This window comes from Oryctolagus cuniculus, chromosome 4, assembly GCF_051225735.1.
Source record: "Oryctolagus cuniculus isolate XC-2025 breed Fujian yellow rabbit chromosome 4, ASM5122573v1, whole genome shotgun sequence".
Classification (NCBI taxonomy): domain Eukaryota; kingdom Metazoa; phylum Chordata; class Mammalia; order Lagomorpha; family Leporidae; genus Oryctolagus; species Oryctolagus cuniculus.
Window position 1 is genome coordinate 40,130,313 of NC_142870.1, and position 5,496 is coordinate 40,135,808.

The window sequence follows — 5,496 nt, forward strand, 5'->3', positions numbered from 1 at the left end:
GGCTTATACTAGTCTGTAATCATTCCCAGACACATCTGGTTTCAATTGCAGTTCTATTGGTGAATCAAATGGAGGTATGGGAGAAAGAAACCCACCCATAAATCCTTTGAATTCCCAGCTATGGCACTTATTTCCACCAAAACTGGGATATAATATTAGTTTTTGGTTTTGTTTTATTTGAGTAGCATAGAGACAGAGAAACTTAAATGCAGAGGGCCCGAGGATTCTCATCTCCTGGATCATCCCTCAAATACCCAGTGTTGGGCTAGGCTGAAATCAGGAGCTATGAGCTCAATAGAGGTCTCCCATGTGAATGGCAGAAACCCAATTTATTGAGCTATCATTGCTGTCACCCAGGTTCTGCATTCCTGGGAAACTGGAGTGAATATCTTGAGCCAAACATTGAACCAAAGCCCTTTAATATGGGACCATAGGTGTCTTAACTGATAGGCTAAATTCTCACCCTATAACATTGGTGTTTTCTTTTAATTTATTGCCTTGTCAGGATATGAGTAATTGCACATGCTTCTACTTGATTTTACCCACTATGCTAACATTTGGTCTACTAAAAAAGAATCCAGTGTTGGGATTGTGTCAATTGCTGTGTCTACACTTCCAATCTTGTATTTATTTGAGGTGCTGGAAAATGACCACCGGATATCTTTATACATTACATGTATACACTGTAAGGCAGGCCTTGACCAAGATTTTGTTTATTCTCTCAAACTTATGCATATTTACTATAAAGATATTATGACAATGTTCCAAGTTTTAACTATTAATGGCTGCTCAGATCCAGAGTCTGTCAAGATTCACAATGCCCCTTTTGTTCAGTGTTCAGTTTTCTGTGTAAATTATCATATCTCTTCTTTGGGGTATTAATAGAAGAATCTTTCCTGCTTGCCATTATGTTATATGGTTTTCACTTCTAAGTACGCAATCATCTTTGTACTTCATAGGTTACAAGCTGCTAGGCTACAAGCTGGAACCTAAACAATGAATCTTAACAATTCATTGAGAGATAATCCTCAACCACCCAGCCATTCATTTTTGATAATTTTTTTCTTGCTTAGTGTGATCACTGTCAACTTCTGTTTTGTTGTTGTTGTTTTGCTTCAAGGAACCTATATTTATCAAATATTCCCATAACTTTCTGTAGGTTGGATACTTTGGGTTGTTATTTTGACTTTACAGGTTTTTGTAATAGTTGTAACTCCCCTGACTTCTGGAAGTTAAATGCCTCCATTTGGCTTGCATTGTTTTAGGTTTTTTTCATCATTCTAATGCTGTTAAGCTAAGTTCTATTATAGTCTCCAGAGCTAACTTTGGTGACCAATCTTCTGGATTTTTCTAAAACTGAGGGCATCCTGGGATGTGGTACTTTAAGTACTGGAACAGAGATAACTGTCCATCTGTCTGTCCTACATACCATTCATATAGAAGAGAATCTTCACTAAACTGCTTAAATGATGATGATACCTCTCTACCCAAACTTTTCTCATGGTTTGTGTTTATAATGTGGCTTCTAGGTTTTTCCTGTAGGTTATAACTATATAGCATGTCTCTGATGATACTAAGTGTATACATTCATTATGCCATAATTTCTCAAATCTATTGATTACATACTTGAGAATTTTCAATGACAGTTCTGCCATTTGTTCAGTGAAATGTAGTGTCATGTTTTCTCATTTAACTACGAGCCACATTAGTTATGAGTTAACACCTTTTCCTGGAGTCTTTACCATGGTGTTAAACCTTTTCTTTTGACAGTTTACTGATATTAAAATGAAACTAACAAAACAAAACAAAAAACAATTTTCTATCCAAATTATCTCATGTATTAATATGCAACCAATGTCGCCTATGGCTGTCTCACCTGGCTTTTGGTTGCCTGTTACTCGGGTTCAGTTCTTCATATCCTTTCTTTTTTTTTTTTTTAAGTATAACGGTTTTATTATCAAAGTCTTGTAAAACAATTTCAGAAACTGTACATCAACATGGCACAGACTGTAGCCTACTTTTGTATTTGCTGCACAAAAGTGAAGCTTGAAACTCCTGTAACTAGGAACAGTTGCCTAACTACTTTGCATATAACATGGAATCACTGTGTGCATATGATTACTACTGCAGTAATAGTTAACACAAACTTATTGGTTTTATACATCTTGAGATCAAATAAATGTACATTATCAAGTAGATTTGTCTTATTTTAAAAGCATATGAAGGTCAATTTAAAATGCACTACCCTCTTTTTCATCAATGAGTTTAAAACTTTGAAAATCAGAACAAGAGAGAACTTTATTTTACAGATGAACTCCGAATAGTTGGAGAGCTTTCACTGATGTAGACGTGGAATAAATTATTTCAGAAAAAAAAAATCCCCAAACACCTTATGACAAAGTATACAACTCTACTTCAAAATAAGCTATTTACTCACTGCCAAAGACAGTTTTATTTGAAATCTTATTTCTGTAATTAAAGCCTAATTAGCCATCAAAAAAGGTTAGTGCATATACAGACAACCTTTCAAAGTTAAACGAAAGCCACAAAAATTTAGCCATAAGGCTCAAAGGATTATCTATCTCAAATGCTCATTTCCAGATGTAATCTAACAATGTTAATTTGTCATGTCAACAAACAAGACTATAAGTAGATCCATCATGTTGGAAGATTTTAATGACATTTAGGATATTCTTGCCACAGTAACATGCAATCAGTGCATTCCCTACATGGCTCTATTATGGCAATGAATCAAATTCTAGAAATACTCTAAGAGAACTTACTTAAGAAGGGAGATCATACAACATAAACAATCCATGCCTGCTGTAGATGCATGCAGCTTTTCATTTGTATTTAAGAAGCAGCACTAGAATAGTAAAACTGCTTACTCAGTCAGATTTCACCATGACAAGAATTGTTTACCCATGTACCATTTTTCTAAAAGCTTTTTGATGTAAATAACTAATATCAATGTCAGAAGCTTTATAACCATTTATAACTCAGCTGTATACATCTAGGTTTGAGACGAACAAATACAGCATTAAGAAATCACACAAAGGAATGACACTGATGCATGTACACAGTTGGAGTCCCAAAGAGGCAGCATTCAGTCACTCATATCCATGTCTTCTTCATGATGGTCATCCCCGTTCACTTTGGATTCTCTTAGCGAATCACCAGCTCCCTTTTCCACAGAACATTCCTTAGTTTTAGGTGAACCAGCTTCAACTGGTTTCTTCTCCTCTTTTTTCTCTTTCTCGCTGTCATATCCCTGTTCCTCTTCATCATAATCCCGTGTAACCTGTTTTACATCTTTATCACTCTCTGATTTCCTTTCCCGTTCCTTTTCCTTATCTTTACTTTTCTTCTTCTTGCTTGTTGATCATTCCCTTTCGTCTCTGCTTCTTTCTTTGTCTTTATCTTTCTTCTTCTCCTTTTTATGTCTCCTAGGGGATGGTGAGCGAGACAATTTTCGTTTAGGAGACCTGGGTTTTTTAGGAGATCTTGTTCCACTCCTGCTTCGTCGTCGTCGTCTATCTCTGCTTGCATTTCTAGAACGTCTGGCTGTACTGAAACTTTTTGGTGGTGTTTTGGAACTTTTTTTTTTCTTTGTCTTCTTTCTTTTTGTCTCTGGTTTTTGATGTGCTCCTTGACTTTCTACCTCTCTCTCTGGAATGAGATCTCCGTCTTGGACTTTTGGATCGTCGTCTACTCCTTGACTTAGAATGTGATCGCCTCCTTGATCTGCTTCTTGATCGCCTGTGCCTAGAAGATGAAGGAGTCCTCCTCCTCCTGGAACGTGATCTTGATCTTGAATGCCTTCTTTTTTCTTCTTTCTTATCTGGTTCTATAGCAGCAGAAATCAGGAACTGTGCTTCTCGTACTCTTTTCATAGCCTCCTCTATTTCTTTACTAGAGGTATCAGATTTCAGACTTGGTGAAACAAGACCAGCAGCTACATGATTCAACTTGGGATCAACAGTACTCATGAGCTTCAGCAACTGATCTGCGGCAAGAGACTAAGAGTTCAAGTTTGCTCCAGGAAGCCCTAGTGCAGCAAGGGCAGGATCAAGAGTAGGAGCTCCCAAAGCAGCCAAAGGAACAGCGCCAATCTGGGTAAGAGGGTTAGGGGTAGGTAGGAGTCCACCACCAGGCAGAAGACCTGCCACTGCATTAGCTGGTGCCAACAGAGACAAAGCCTTAGTCTCATCAGGAATAACTCCTTCTGCATATGGTACGACTATCAAAGCTCTGTCAACGAATACAGTGTTTGTCAGATGCTGTGCCACAACTGCTGAGTCTGGATCATGGAATTTAACAAAGCACACACGAGATGAGACTGGCAGAGGTGAATCATCTGGCGGGAAGAGGCGCAGTTCGTCGATCTTGCCTAGGAAACCGAAGAGAGTCCGCATCTGCTCAGAGCTAGCGCTCGGGGAGACATTAGTCACCTGGATTACCTCGGTGCCGCCGCCTCCGCCGCCGCCACCACCACCTCCGCCACCGGGCCCGCCGCTGGGGCCTGGGCCCGCAGTGCTGGGGACGACGGTAGTGTTGCTCATGGTGCTGCTCGCGTTCTCGCCCCTGCTTTAACACATCAAACACACCCATATCCTTTCAGTAGAGCATCAAGGATAATAAGCAAAAGCTGTCTAGCCCCTTATCTTTATATACAATGAATCCTTAAGAGACCTCAAATATTTAATTCATCATGTGGGCTAGTGAACTCTTTTCCATAGGAATAGCTTTCCAATTCATCACTGATGAATGTCTTAAGAACTGGATTGCCATGCTCTGTCAGTATGCTCCATCTATCACAAGTCATAGGTCCTCACTGGTAGCTGGATGGTATATCATCCAGCTCTAAAACCCCATCTTATTATCTGCCTTCTCAGTCTGCCCCCAGTACCAGTTATTATAACTTGAAATTTTTACAGATTGATTGATTAATTGAGGCACACATAAATGTGTGTGCATGCACACAGACACACACAGAGAGAGAGAGAGAGCAGAAGAAGAGCTTCCATTGACTGATTAACTCCCCACATATTTGCACCTGCTAGCTAGAAGTCAGGCCAAAGCCAGGAGCTGTGAACTGGATTTAAGTCTCTCCTGTAGATAGCAGGGAGTCAATTAATTGAGACATTCACTTGTGACTTCCAGTGTGTATGTTATGAAGAAGTCAGGAATGAGGTTGTACTGGGGACTTGAAGTCAGGCACTCTATATGGAATGAAAGTCTCCCAAGTGGCATCTTAACCACTAGGTAAGCACCCATCCCTGCTAAGTGAGGATTTCTAGAGAGGCTTTAAGGTGCCACATGTTTGTTAGAGATCAATATCTATGTAAGGAGGCAGAGTTGGTTAGAGGTAGCCATCAAGATCACATTCAGCTTCCCCTATTCCTTGATTCATCTGATAAGGATCCAATTAGATTATCCAAAATTAAGCCAAGATGTCTGTGTCATGGACCACTCCAACCTCACACACTTGAAGAA

The 5,496-nt window shown here is 39.4% G+C and overlaps 1 pseudogene; it reads right to left on the reverse strand.

Moving 5' to 3' along the window:
* Positions 1-2,424: 2,424 nt before the first annotated feature.
* On the reverse strand, positions 2,425-4,603 carry LOC100341704 (serine/arginine-rich splicing factor 11 pseudogene; annotated as a pseudogene).
* Between the last annotated feature and the right edge of the window lie 893 nt (positions 4,604-5,496).